General features: G+C 42.7%; 1 pseudogene; it reads right to left on the reverse strand.

The window, feature by feature from the left end:
- Positions 1-156: 156 nt before the first annotated feature.
- Positions 157-14994, reverse strand: LOC136542838 (uncharacterized; annotated as a pseudogene).
- Positions 14995-16163: the final 1169 nt, after the last annotated feature.

Below are 16163 nucleotides of genomic sequence, written 5' to 3' on the forward strand. Positions count from 1 at the left end.
TAATACAAGATGAGCCAAACAGATCATTAATAAGCCACAGATGAATACACTAGACTTAGATTACTACTAGTAGAAACCAAACAAACCAAAAACCACCGAAAAGAAGAGTCTCTCTTCAGCGCTGGCTCGCTCATGCAACCAGGAGCGGGTTCCTTTATCTTTACATCACCAAAAACCAAAAAGAATGACCAAGTGGATACGGGACGCACGCTTAATACGGACACAAAGAGATTATTACATGGTAATAATGCTGGTGTGTGACACGGTACACAGCACATCACAACGTTCCTAAGCTAAACTAGCTACCCGATTCGTATCAGAGGAAACCTCTGCAAACTGCACTTGCGAGTCATACTAATGTACAGCACCCGGCGGATGGCATGCAATGGGTGTGTGTGTCCAACAACATACGTACAAAACCAGATTATAGCTTCCACCACTTCTTGTTCTCCATTGTTTTAGCAAGCTCCTGCGCTAGGGAAGCAAAGTTTTCCGCTCCATTCTGAAGCTCCGCGGTTTGTTGGCTTATTCTCTGGTTAAAAAAAAAAAAAAAAGCAAACAAACAGAATTACATGTTTGATATTGCTCCGAGTATGGGCTTGCAGAGAAGACAAGCGATATCAGCTGTAGTCTGGAAGCAACTATTTCACCTCCAGTTTCTCCTGCCTCTGCATCAGCTTATCTTTCGCATGAGCAGCTGCTGCTGCTGCGTCCTGCAATGGACCTACATTTAGCTCCCATACACAGCAAAAACCATGACCAATTGCAATGTTCATGACTTATCCCGCCAAACTTATATTTGGTTAGAATTTCCTGCGGAATTCTCATTCTCGGTTTATCAACATTGCTTGACCCTTCAAACAGCTTCGCTCTCTCCTCTACTGCCAACACAAACATGCACAGAGTTTAAACAGATAATATAGCCCTCAGTAATTCGAACATAAGGTGTACTAGTATTGTCTCCAACCTGCTGTTCTCTTATTCCCTTGGGATGTAGAGGATGCTGCTGGTGCCAGGGCTACGGGTACTTCATCGTCAATCTCGATGTCATCTGCATTCAATACTCCCAAGTCAAGAGGGAAGGGAGCACTTGAGATAAATGCTTGCTTTAAGATGCATAAGGAAGGAGGAAGAGAACCGATTGACAATTCTTCTATCGGATCATCAAGATCGGGTATTGAAGGTTCAGCAAATGGTTCTTTCAAGAAAATTGACTCCAACTGTTCGCTTGGAGTTTGCATAGTCAAACTTTCTCTCATTTTTGCATTTTCTTCAGCCTTGCCTTTCATTCCTTTAATGAAGCCACCAATAATCCCTGCTGCAGGATTCTGCACCATGAAGTTTCTTGTGAAGCCAGAATATACACAAGCTTCTGCTCAATTTCCAGGAAGACATGAATGGATACCTGCTTTCTTCTCTGATCAGTTGAGAAACTAATAGCTGCTTCAGCAGCTGCTGCAAGTACTTTGTCATGAAGGCATGGCAGAGATTCCGGAATCCTATTACCACAGGATCAGCAGTCAGATCTATTGCTCTCAACAGCATTCAGTACAACAATACAAAAAAAGTGTACCTGAAGTCATTCTCTGAGGCCATAAGAGAGATAATTGCAAATTCAGATCCATTTACCTGGTGAGAGTATATGTCAGGAAAATGAGTTTTTTTCTTTAAATTCTGAATACATACGAAATCCAAATGAGGCGCACCGTAGTTTCCTTTTTAGAAAGGAATAAACAGATAAGTTGCAAGTTTTATTGGTGAACCCACCTTCGAGTTTGCTCACCACAAACAAATCGAGCATCGCTTGAGAGCAATAACGCGGGTCTCTATGAACCAATTTGGTTTCATGCCCGGAAGGTCAACCATAGAAGCCATTTTCTTAATAAGACAAGTTATGGAGCGGTATAGGGAGAAGAAGAAGGACATACACATGGTTTTTATTGACTTGAAGAAGGCTTATGATAAAATACCCAGGAATGTTATGTGGTGGGCTTTGGACAAACATAAAGTCCCAACGAAGTACGTCGGGCTCATTAAGGACATGTACAATAATGTTGTGACTAGAGTTCACGAACAAGTGATGGAGACACGGAGGACTTCCCGATTAGGATAGGACTACATCAAGGGTCAGCTTTGAGCCCTTATTTGTTTGCCTTAGTGATGGATGAGGTCACAAGGGACATACAAGGGGACATCCCTTGGTGTATGCTTTTCGCGGACGATGTAGTGCTAATTGATGAAAGCCGGACATGAGTGAATCAGAAACTGGAGTTATGGCGGGAGACTTTGGAGTCCAAAGGTTTTAGACTCAGTAGAACTAAAACTGAATATATGAGATGTGACTTCGGCACTACTACTCGGGAGGAGGAAGATATTAGTTTGGAAGGTCAAGTAGTGCCTAGGAAGGATACTTTTCGATATTTAGGATCAATGCTACAGAGAGACGGGGATATTGATAAAGATGTTAGTCATAGAATCAAAGCAGGGTGGATGAAGTGGCTGCAAGTATCTGGTGTCCTATGTGACAAAAGGGTACCACAGAAGCTAAAATGCAAGTTTTATAGGACGGCGATTAGACCTGCTATGTTGTATGGTGCAGAATGTTGGCCTACGAAAAGATGACATGTTCAATAGATAAGTGTCACGGAAATGTGTATGCCGCGTTGGATTTGCGGTCATACAAGAAGGGATCGAGTTCGGAACGATGATATATGTGATAGATTAGGGGTAGCACCAATTGAAAAAAAGCTTATCCAACACCGGTTGAGATGGTTTGGACATGTCCAACGGAGACCTCCAAAGGCACCGGTGCGTAGTGGAATCCTAAGCCAGGATAGTAACGTGAAGAGAGGCAGAGGAAGACCGAAGTTGACTTGGGTAGAGGCAATAAAAGGAGACTTGAAATGATGGAATATACCCAAAGACTTTGCCTTAGATAGGAGTGCTTGAAAAACAGCTATTCATATGCCTGAACCTTGATTGCTTTTGTTGGGTTTCAACTCTAGCCTACCCCAACTTGTTTGGGACTTAAAGGCTTTGTTGTTGTTGTTGTTGTTGTTGTTGTAAACAAAACATGGCCCCCATTTTAGGTACCAAAATCCGTACTCTGTTTGGGTAAAATAAGGTCGATATGGGTGTGGCAACAACAATGGAGAATATAAACCAAAATTACTACACATACTAGGCACTAAAGTTCACTACACCTATCTGAAATCCACCAGCCAAACCCTCAGGAACTAGGTTGAAGGGGCAAGTGGAAAAAAGATACCAAAGTAATTTGTCCATTTGAGGAGCTCGCTGATTTATCCATGTCTGTCTTGTAACTCCATCTCAATAATGACATCAAGGAGCTCTCAGCAACAATAGCCAGATTTGGCACAGACCTGCCCATCATAAAGTAAAATTGTCAATGGTCTGAGCAAACTTCACCGATTCCTTGCACGGATGTATAAATATATATGCCAGTAAGTAAAACAGATGCAAAGTTCTCAAAAAATGTCATTTTTAAACCCAAGAAAACTGCAAGGGTTTGAAATCTAAGATTATCTTTTCTTATCTATACCAAAAAATACTCACATGGGATTCTACACATAGTGAGATAGATATGAACCAGATGAGAGAAGAGAACTGAGCACTAAATATAGATGATGACGAGCGTTGACAGCTTTTATCTTTATTGGTTCAAGCAGTGAAGCAAAAAACTTGCAGTAAGACATTTTTTCCCTATGTTGAAGCATATGTTCAAATGTAAACACAGGACACCTTCTCTAATATATAAACCTGAAGTCAACATGTAAAATCTGCAATGATGATCCATATTATCTTGTATAACAAGGAAAAGACATCGCAAAGTTGTAACTACCTCATTTCTATGATGCCAGTCTGATAAGCTAATATCAACCCACAAATTTTGCCATCCATATTCTTGAAAAGTGCTGACCAGCAACAAGATTTTGTAAGTTTCATCTTCTGTAGATGCTTGTTGCTTCCCTGATGAGGAAAGGAACATCACCAGTAAGATGTGGAAGTATGGAAGCTCCATAAAGCAGTTCATATATTTGATTTGTGTGAGAGGTGTGTGTTTTGGGTGAGTTGTATTTCTGGGTTTCTTCTTCTTAATGCGATGACACGCAGCTCTCCTGCGTATTCAAGAATAAAAGCCCAGTACACACCTGAATCAATGATGCCAGGGATAACAAAAACAAAACATCCTCACAGCACACCACAAGTGAATCTGAACCACCATTGTGTGAAAGCTGGGAAGCATTTTTCAGGTGCTTTTCAACTCCTTGTGTTTCTATTCTGTCAAGATCCTTGCCCTCTTTTCCTGCCTGATCTTGACTTGGAATTTTGTCCTCTGATAATTGGGTTTGCTTCTCATCTGAAGCTGCATCTATATGCAAAAGCTTGCAAAGTTAGGTATCGATCTAAAGGAGGAAAAAAAGGTAAGTGCCTCCTTAATGCAATGATAGTAATCACTTGCCTATGACATACATGGAAATAGCTGATGATTGCTTCTGATGTATAATATGTGAATTTATCATCGCACCCGTTGTGCAGTCAAGTACAGTAACACGAGCATCGTTTGTCAAGGAAAGAAGAACATCTCTGGGTAACTTCGCATTTTGAGGACTCTCTTTCTTTGACTGATCTGCTTTTGCAGCAGATGCCGCAACACTGTAAATGCCCAAGGAAACAACAGGAGAATTTGTTCCTGATGCACCATCTACAGTGAATAGAATTGATAGCTCACTTGGATCAAGCATTGCCACCTTTAAGAGAGACCAGAACATAAGGATTAATTAATAATAGTTGATTCCTACAAGTTTCAAGCGAATAGTGCAATCTCAGAAATCTTAAGGAATAAGGACATGATTTATATTACAAAAATAGGAAGAATGTACCTGACCGTTCTGATAGCCTGCGGCAAGGAGCTCTCCTGAAGCCGTAAATAATAGAGATCGCACTGAGGAATTTGATGACAAAAAGGCAACATAACAATGAAATCCCTTCCTATGATGAACAACATGAACTGTAAAAAAAACAAGAAGAGTGTCTGTTATTAATGAAAATATAATGAAGCGTATTCAAAGAGAGAACTTTATAGGCCTAGCACGAGTTTCCCTACCGGCATACTACAGAACTTCCTACAATTTTTTGCAAAGGAACAAGTGATTTCAACTTTCTGTGAAAAATAACATGAGCAGGTTCTGTCAATGTTGGACATGGTAGCTGATGGCTGATGCATAAGCAAAGTTTACGCTGCAAAGTGCCCAATCATAATTATTCAATTTTTTTCATTTCATTAATAAACATTCAGGTAAGTGACAGTACCCATTTACTGTCTCTCATCCGTCAAAGAAGATGTTATGGCTGCTGCTTGTTAGACTACCAGACATGACAGGCATCTTGTGTGTGCTGGTGAAAGGAAGTAAAATTGGCGTAACACTGTCTTTACAAGGATGGCAGCAACACTTTCACACAGAAAACATGTATGCCATTCAACAAAAGAGAGAGGGGAGGGGGGGAGGGGGGTTAAATCACTAGGTGAAACTTTAGGCATCTGCCATCAGCATTCCATACTGAAATATTTACCTTCTTGCTTAGATTCACTCACAAAGTGAAAGCTTGAACCCCCAGTGTGCTCTCGAAGTTTATAGATGCGCACCTACAAGAATGATATAAAAAAGAGTTATTAAAAATGATACCAATGACCAACCTTTCGACCAGCCCACAAATTTGACAAGATCTAACCAGACCACTTGTTGTCCCAACAGCCAAAGTCATGTTTAGTGAACAAAACGCTAGAGATGATACAGAAGCATTTGCTCCATCCAAGTTAACATCAGCAACCTGCAGGGGTTAATTGTTAATTATAAGCCAATGAAGGATAATGCCAGTAATAATATAAATATAAACGAGACTGACCTGTCCATCCAAGACAAACATTGGCATTAAAACAGGAAATGTTGCATCCCATATTCTCACAGAACCATCTTTGTAGCCTGCAATGTATATTCTTTCAATAGCATGATCTTTGTTCAGCGACATCTCACTCGGAACCCCACCAGTCAAAGGCCATTTCATGTTCGTTGGTATGAAACACCCAGCATCTTTCCTAACACAAAATTTCTACAGAAATTCCACAGCGAAATGGTCTTACATAAGTAATGATGATATCTAGATAAGAGTAGAATATCCAAATTTAAGCAGAATGCACCTTCAGTGAAATATTTGGAAATTCACTTTTGGTTAGTGAACAAAGAATAGTGACCGTTATGTTGGGATCAATGGTAGGAATCGCAGCTGGAAATTTCTGTGCTTCTGGTAGAGGGTTTCCCTCTTTTGAATTTTGCACAGAAAATAGAGAACCACCATCATAAAAATTCAGCTGTCCAGGATTTGTCAAAATGAAAAGTGCAGAAGTTCTGCTTTTATTAGGAACCCCAGTGTCAGGAATGAGAATCATATCGGCAAAGGATCCATCAAGCTTGAGGTCTGTTCGTGACATGCATCTCACTGATTCTAATCCAGCAGTCGATTCCAGGCTAAGAACCTGCAAGAGAATGAGCAATTTTGTCACTGACGGAGGCCAAGTTTTCTGCAGTGCAAGATTTGGGAAACAATTAAAAAGATTATGTTCTTCCATGTTCATCAAAGTGATTCTGATAGGTATGTATACATGTATACATTATTATTTGGCTACTGAGACCTGAACCACCAACACAACAACAACGACATAGCCTTTCAGTCCCAAACAAATTGGGGTAGGCTAGAGTGGAAACTCACCAAGAGCCCCAAGTCAAGGTTCAGGCACTTCAATAGTTGTTTTCCAAGCACTCCTATTTAAACATATATCTCTAGGTATATCCCAAGCTTTCAAATATCTTTTTATTGTCTCCCCCATATCAATTTCGGTCTTCCTCTACCTCTCCTCATATTATTAGCTTGGCTTAGGCTCCACAATACACTAGTGCCTCTGGAGGTCTCCTTTGGACATGGCTAAACCACCTCAACCGATGTTGGACAAGCTTTTCTTCGATTGGTGCTACCCCTAGGCGATCACGTATATCATTGTTCCGAACTCGGTCCATTATTGTGTGACCACAAATTTATCGCAACATACGCATTTCTGCAACACTCAGTTGTTGAACATGTCGAATCTTTGTAGGCAAACATTCAGCTCTATACAACATAGCCGGTCTAATCGCCGTTCTATAAAACTTGCCTTTTAGCTTTTGTGGTACCCTCTTGTCACAGAGAATGCCAAAAGCTTGTCGCCACTTGATCCACCCTGCTTTGATTCTATGGCTAACGTCTGCATCAATATCTCCATCCCTCTGTAGCATTGATCCCAGATACCAAAATGTATCCTTCTTATAGGCACTACTTGACCTTCCAAACTCACATCTCCCTCCTCCTATGCAGCTCCGCCAAAGTCGCATATCATTTATTCGGTTTTAGTTCTGTTCAATCTAAAACCTTTAGAATCAAGGGTCTACCGTCATAACTCTAGTTTCCTATTTACTCCCGCCTGGCTTTCGTCCACTAACACTACATCATCAGCGAACAACATACACCAAGGGATATCCCCTTATATGTTCTTAGTAATCTCATCCATTACCAAGGCAAAGAGATACGGGCTTAAGACTGACCCTTGATGAAGTCCAATTTTAATCAAAAAGTAATATGTGTTACCATCGTTTGTTCGAACACTAATCACAACATTGTTGTACATGTCCTTGATGAGGGTCACATACTTTGATAGGACTTTATGTTTGTCCAAAGCCCACTACATAACATTTCTTAGTATCTTGTCATAAGCCTTCTCCAAGTCAATGAAAATCATGTGGAGGTCCTTCTTTTGCTCTCTAAACCGCTCCATAACTTGTCTTATTAACAAGATTGCTTCTGTGGTTGATCTTCCGAGCATGAAACCAAATTGATTTGTTGATATCTACGTCGTTCCTCGCAGGCGCTGCTCGATGACTCTCTCCTATAGCTTCATCGTGTGGCTCATCAACTTAATTCCCCGATAATTAATATAACTTTGGATATCTCCCTTGTTCTTGTAGATTGATACCAATATGCTTCTTCTCCACTCCTCAAGCATCTTGTTCGATCGAAAGATATTGTTGAACATCTTGGTTAGCCATACTATAGCTATATCCTCAAGACATCTCCACACTTTGATTGGGATACCATCAGAGCCCATCGCTATGCCCCCTTTCATCCTTTTTCAAAGCTTCTCTAACCTCCGATTCTTGAATCCTCGGCACAAAGCACCTATTAGTGTCATCAAACAAGTCGTCCAGCTGAACGGTGGTATTCTTGTTCTCACCATTGAACAATTTATCAAAATACTCTTGTCATCTATGTTTGATCTCATCCTCCTTCACCAAGAGCTGCTCTCTCTCATCTTTTATGCACTTGACTTGGTTGAAATACCTTGTCTTCCTATCGCGAGCCCTAGCCATCCTGTAAATATCCTTCTCTCCTTCCTTCGTACTCAAACATTGGTAAAGGTCCTTATAGGCCCGCCCCTTTACCTCACTGCTTGTTTTGCAGTCTTCTTTGTCACCTTGTACTTCTCTATATTATCTGCACACCTATCATGATACAAGCGCTTATAGCACTCCTTTTCCTTAATAGCCTTTTGCACATCTTCATTCCACCACTAAGTGTCTTTTGAGTCACATCCGCTCCCTTTGGTCACTCCAAGCACCTCTGAAGCAACTTTCTGAACGCATGTTGCCATCTTCTCCCACATGCTGTTTACATCGCCTTCATCCTTCCAAGGGCTCTCTTCAATGACCTTTTCCTTAAAGACCTTTGATGCCTCCCCTTCTAATTTCCACCACTTCGTTCTAGCAACCCTAGCTTGTTTGTTCCCACGAGCTTGCACCAGAAAGCGGAAGTTAGCCACCACCAGCTTGTGTTGAGTGACCACACATTCTCCAGGTATTAACTTACAGTCCACGCATGTTCGTTTATCCCTCCTTCTTGTAAGGACAAAGTCGATTTGACTAGAGTACTGACCGCTACTAAAGGTCACTAAATGGGATTGTCTCTTATGAAAGAAAGTGTTAGCTATCATCAGATGAAAAGCTATAGCGAAGTCTAAGACTTCCTCTCCCTCTTGGTTCCTACTACCATATCTGAAACCCCCATAAAACGCCTCGAAACCTACACTTGATATACCTACATGGCCATTAAGATCACCTCCTATAAAGAGCTTCTCGCTACTAGGGGCAGCTCTAACCAAGCGATCTAAGTCTTCCCAGAAAAGCTACTTAGCACTCTCATCATGGCCTACTTGGGGGGGCATACGCACTAATTACGTTTAAGACCATATCACTAATGATAAGTTTAACTAAGATGATCCTATCATCTTGCCTTCTCACCTCCACCACACCATCCTTGAGGCTCTTATCAATCAAAACTCCTACTCCATTTTTATTTGAAGTTGTCCTTGTGTACCAGAGCTTGAAGCCGGTATTGTCCACCTCCTTCGCCTTTTGCCCCTTCCATTTAGTCTCTTGGACGCATAAGATATTTACACGCCTCCTAACCGTTGTGTCCACTAACTCTCTTAACTTACCCGTAAGGGACCCTACATTCCAGCTACCTAAATGGATCCTAGTTGGCTCGACTAGCTTCCTTACCCTTCGCACCCGCCGAGGTAGGTGTGAAGACCCTTGCTCATTTTGCACCACACCTAGGCGCCGATGTGGCGAGGATGCGACGACCCGATCCTTTCTCACTTGACACCATGCCCAGATCGCGACACGACGCGTCACGGGGGTGACGACCCAGCCCTTGCTCATTTAACACCATACCCGGGTTCCGACATGATGCGTCGCTAAGAGGGTTACGCCCCAACGAGATTCTTTTGTGTTTCATCTCCATAAAAGTGGATAAGTTTTTACATTGGCTCGCCGTGCCTAACACAACCCCCCTCCTTTACCAGGGCTTGGGACCTGCTATGCTGGGACACCAAAGGCGCCCCAAATGGGTTCTGCTTGGGAAACGGTTCTTTATAATTGCAGAAAATTCTCATGGTTGATCATGTTTCTTGCAAACCCATGTTGGCTATGTTGCCATGCCAAGCTAGTAATGTGTCTCTACACTAAACACATCTCACAGCTAGGTGATTATGATTTGAGTTCACTGAGCTAGGAATTCATTTTACCAAATTTGTAAAGCAGCGAAAAAGTACAATGTTAACCTAAGAAGGCATCAATTGTGCACAGCAATGCCTCTACGATGGCATGCAAAAGAAAAGGAAATTGTAACAATGAGAAAGAAAAAATAGGCAAACCGTGAGAACTTCTTCAGATCCCATATCATCACCGCCATATACAAAAAGATGCCCTCCCTTTGTAGAATGTATTGCTGATCCAGCAGACCAATGCAAGACAATAACAGGAAGCCTACGACTCTCTGAGGCCAGCTGTAGCTTAACAACATTAGATGAAACGTCACTTTGCTTGCCTTGTCTGGACGATCTTGTAGTCATATCCCATAGAAGTATGTCTCCAGTTATATAGCCCACAGCAACAGTTGAGCCCTCTCTCGATGCCCAACAAAGAGAGCAAATTTCTCTTTCTTCTTCACTATCATCAATAGTAGTATCTAGTTGATCTTCACCAGCATCCCTCTGAGCACCATCGATTTGACCCTTCATGTGTAAATCCCCGTAGCCTCCAACAGAAACTGCACGGTCCTCAGATACATCCCAAAGAACTAACAACCCTCTCTCATATGCAATTAGCAACCTGCATAAAGGCTATTATTCTTCAGAGCTCCAGGTTCACAAAATAAATTTTCCTCTACATGAGAATAATGGGTGAAAACAAAGCCATCGTTCTTCTTTCAAACTTTCTTGCATAAAAACCTTATTTATGGTATTCTAGGACATGTTATGGATCCCTTAATTGCTTTAATGTATAAGAAAACAAAGTGATGAACTGAGGATAGTACCATAATTTCCATATATCTATTTTGAGTTGCGAAGTCTGACCATCCTAACATTCGTTACTATCACCTATCAACAGATCTGTTCGTGAAGATCCCAAAAATAACTAGTGGATATCAACCAAAGTTCTACAAGTTACATAGACCTTACCTTGTCCCAAAAGTTTCAGGCTGGATCGGTATTCCAACAATAGGTTGAGGATCCTGTAACGAAACACCAGCTCTTTCTGTGAAAAAAAAAGAACTGAATGCTAAGATATTAACTTTGAACCTCAATGCGTAAACAGTAAGCATGCTTCTAGTCCAAGTAAATGAATAAATAGCAGAAAGTTACAGTAAGCTATGAATATTGATGGCCATGCTCAATACACTAAAATTGTAGTAAGTTATGAATAATGATGGCATGCTCAAGTTCACTAAAATTTCTACAGCAACAACAAGAGCAAAGCCTTAAGTCCCAAACAAGTTGGGGTAGGCTATCACTAAAATTTCTATTGACTCAAATCATTTGCTTATGCAGTTGTGACTAACATCATATAAACTATAATTATCTTTGCTAAGGAACGGAGTTTTCTTCAACATTTTAACTTCATGCAGCAGCAACACCACCAGTTTTTTGGCATCAACAGAAGCAACTGGAAGAAACATTCTAGTTCTAGTTAACATTTGGCAAGAAAGGCGTAGAGGTAATACCGATTAAAGAATGGATATGAACATTGTATGGCATTATTTGAAGCTTCCCATCATCTACATCATACTTCAATACAGAAAGAAGACCATTCTCATCTCCAAGGTACCTGAATACAAAGCGAGAATTTAGAATACAAAAGCCAAACTAAGTACGCATGATATTCAAATAAATAAGTAGTCATTTCTGTAGCTTACATCATAAAGGTCCCCTCTATGACTACAAAAGCAGTAATGTTGACGTCCCACTGGGACGAATAAAATAGTTGCCTGAACTCAAGATTCCATACCTACAAGATAGATATATATCATATATAAAATGGTCACTAACACTACTAGATAACATGCTTATAGATTTCAGGGGCTAGGTAGTTCCTCCTAGGTTGGCCAAGTCACTTATTTTTTTCACAGGTTGTCTTCAAACAACAACAACATAGCCTTTCAGTCCCAAGCAAGTTGGGGTAGGCTAGAGTGGAAACCCACCAAAAGCTCCAAGTCACGGTTCAGGCACTTCAATTGCTGTTTTCCAAACACTTCTATTCAAACATAGATCTCTAGGTATATCCCAAGCTTTCAAATCTCTTTTTATTGCCTCCTCTCATGTTAATTTCGGTCTTCCTCTACCTCTCCTCATATTATTAGCTTGGCTTAGGACTCTACAATGCACTGGTGCCTCTGGAGGTCTCCTTTGCACATGGCCAAACCACCTCAACCGATCTTGGACAAGCTTTTCTTCGATTGGTGCAACCCCTAGACGATCACGTATATCATCGTTCCGAACTCGGTCCATTCTTGTGTGACCACCAATCCATCGCAACATACGTATTTCTGCAACACTCAGTTGTTGAACATGTCGAATCTTTGTAGGCCAACATTTTGCTCCATACAACATAGCCGGTCTAATCACCATTCTATAAAACTTGCCTTTTAGCTTTTATGATACCCTCTTGTCGCAGAGAATGCCAGAAGCTTGTCGCCACTTGATCCACCCTGCTTTGATTCTATGGCTAACGTCCGCATCAATATCTCCATCCCTCTGTAGCATCGATCCCAGATACCGAAAGGTATCCTTCTTAGGCACTACTTGACCTTCCAAACTCACATCTCCCTCGTCCTATACAGCTCCACCAAAGTCACATCTCATGTATTCGGTTTTAGTTCTGCTCAATCTAAAACCTTTAGAATCAAGGGTCTGCCGCCATAGCTCTAGTTTCCTATTTACACCCGCCTGGCTTTCGTCCACTAACACTACATTATCAACGAACAACATACATCAAGGGATATCCCCTTGTATGTTCCTAGTAATCTCATCCATTACCAAGGCAAAGAGATACGGGCTTAAAGCTGACCCTTGATGAAGTCTAATTTTAATCGGGAAGTAATCTGTGTTATTATCGTTTGTTTGAACACTAGTCACAACATTGTTGTACATGTCCTTGATGAGGGTCACGTACTTTGATGGGACTTTATGTTTGTCCAAAGCCCACTACATAACATTTCTTAGTATCTTGTCATAAGCCTTCTCCAAGTCAATGAAAACCATGTGGAGGTCATTCTTCTACTCTCTAAACCGCTCCATAACTTGTCTTATTAACAAGATTGCTTCTGTGGTTGACCTTCTAGGCATGAAACCAAATTGGTTTGTTGATATCTGCGTTGTTCCTCGCAGGCGCTGCTCGATGACTCTCTCCCATAGCTTCATAGTGTGGCTCATCAACTTAATTCTCCGATAATTAATACAACTTTGGATATCTCCCTTGTTCTTGTAGATTGGTATCAATATGCTTCTTCTCCACTCCTCAGGCATCTTGTTCGATCGAAAGATATTGTTGAACATCTTGGTTAGCCATACTATAGCTATATCCTCAAGACATCTCCACACCTTGATTGGGATACCATCAGGGCCCATCGCTCTGCCCCCTTTCATCCTTTTCAAGGTTTCTCTGACCTTCGATTCTTGAATCCTCCACACAAAGCGCCTATTAGTGTCATCAAATAAGTAATAAAGAAACTTGCAGTATGAACCAACACATGAGCACCACATAGATGACGTTAACATATGAGCTCCAGGCTCCAGAATCCCCAAATTAGAAGAAAAAAAGAGAGTTTGAATGCAGAAAAACTTTAGCATCTGTTAATGGCTCACCTGGATTTCATTTTCATTGGAAATTGCAACCAAAAGCCCCTGGTTTGTAATAAACTGTAAAGAAGCAAAACATTAGTTGTTAGAAACCAAAAAAGAAAAAACAACTTGGACTTGATGTTGCCTGTTGTGCATAATAAGCAGCAAGAGAAATAGTTAAGAGCCGAACCTGCAAAAACTTGTATGGCACACTCTTTGGTGATATAAGGAGGCCTTCAATGTTATCACCTCCGAATATTTTTATCCTACCATCCCTGCAGTTTGGAGCGCAGAAAAACTATCAGCATCTACATAACAATAGACAGGGTTAAAATGAACAGTATGGTAGATTGAAATACAGCAGTGATGAAAATATCTCCATACAATTACCATCAGCTTTGTTAATGTATTAAAATAAGCGCTAGGTCTCTGAGACATATACAACAAGAGAAACTAAAGAACTTGTTTCCATGTTTATGCAAAGGGAAAGTAGTTTCTTTGTTCTGTTATACCGCAACCGCAAGTAACTGATACGGGGGGAGGGGGCATAAATTAGTGTGTGAGAGTGGTTTAGTTGAAAGGGTTGATTGTGATGTGAAGGCGAAGTTTGGAAGGGGGCTCACAGAGTTGCGACAGCGAGGAGGCGCTGGACGGAATCGAAGGCGAGCAATGATGCTGTGTAGGGCACCCCGCAGTGAGTCGAGATCTACGCGTCCATTTGGATGACATCCCCAGGTGATGCCGGTGCTGAGGCTGATCCTCCCCCTCCCTGCAGCAATCCAGCAACAGCAACAAAGCAACGGAATCAGAAGCAGAAGCAGCAAGGTGTGGTAAAGCCATGACAAGCATCGACGCCGAGCGGATTCCGGTTCCGGTTCCGCTTCCACAAACCTGAGCTGCCAGTGTAATTTTAGCAGAAAGGACGCAGCAGGTAGTTGGATGGTAGTTAAAGATGGAATGGAGCGAGGGAGGGAGGGACCTGATGATGCACGAGTGCCTTGTGGAAGAGCCGCTTGGCGAGCATCTATGTGCACGGCGACGGCAACGACGAGGTGAGTCGCTGCCTGCTTCCAAGTTGAAGTCGAATCGAAAGCGAAACGGCTGGACGGTGGCGTACTGGCGTGGAAGAAGACCGAGTGGGCCTGAGGTAGAAAGAAGAGGAGTGATTATTGGGCCGTTGTTGGTGCGAATTGGGCTTGCATGGGCCCAGAGAGAGTCGAAACCCCATCGTCCGGTCTGTTGTGACTGCTAGGCTACGAGTTCCTCTTGAGTTTGTTGCGTTCCTAATTCCTTGCCGCTAACGGATTGAGATTGAGGGAGGAATTGAATTCAACGGAGTCCGCAACGCAACCGTAACCGTAACCGTGTCGAACTCCATATTCATCTTCTCCTGTGGTCTCGTCTCGGTTCTACTTCTATATAAGGTTAGGCTGCAGCGGAGTACTATGTTCCGATTCAATTTCCTTGTTTAGTGGTGGTTCTTGTTGGGCACAAGATCTTACTGTATCGTCGTCGATCAAATCACCATACACCATGACGAAGGCGACCGCCGCTTCGAAACCATGGCAGCCGGCGGTGCTGGACGCCGAGTTCTCGCCGTAGGTGGCCGAGCTGCTCTAGACGGACCACGGCCGCAGGGACCTGTCCTCCCACGTACGCCACAGAGACGAGGGCCTCAGGGCCACGGTCAAGAAGCACCTGCTGGCGCTGGGGTGGACGATCCTGTCCAAGCCCAACGCCGCCATGTTGACGAGGCTCCGCTACAAGGCGCCAGATGACGACAAGTCCTACTACTCCCTGCTGGACCTCATCATCGATAGAGCCTCCGCCGCCTCCTCTCAGTTTGAACAGCAGCAGCATCAGATTATTCCGCCACAAACCAAGGACTCCAGCAGGGGCAGCAGCAGGGAGCAAGAAGAAGGCGACGATGAGGAAGTCGGTGATGACACGGAGGAGGAAGACGACGATGAGCCGGCGGAGGAGGAATACGGCGGCAATGATGACCAGAAGAAGGACGCTGTCATTGCCGAGTACATCGCGCTCATGGCGACAAACGATCAGGCCAGGGGCCACAGGGCAAACCGTCTGCGTGACAGCGCCAAGAGGCACCTCTGTTGTAAACTGTGGATCGACTAGGGTAGATCTAGACGGTTTGCTGTTGAACATGATGAACTAGAACAAGTAGAGAGTGGGAGATAGGATAGAGATGCTGGTGTTGAACCTGAGCCTTCGGATGAAGTCGTGGTTAAGCTGGCCATCACTGGTTCGTTGATGGAGGCAGCACACGGGCAGTGACGGGTGGAGTAGAGGTTGCACGGACGTCGATGCAGTGCAGACGGGGCATAGCAGTGACGACGGCAAGAGTCAGCGGAGCTTC

This window comes from Miscanthus floridulus, chromosome 3 (assembly GCF_019320115.1).
Source record: "Miscanthus floridulus cultivar M001 chromosome 3, ASM1932011v1, whole genome shotgun sequence".
Taxonomy (NCBI): Eukaryota; Viridiplantae; Streptophyta; class Magnoliopsida; order Poales; family Poaceae; genus Miscanthus; species Miscanthus floridulus.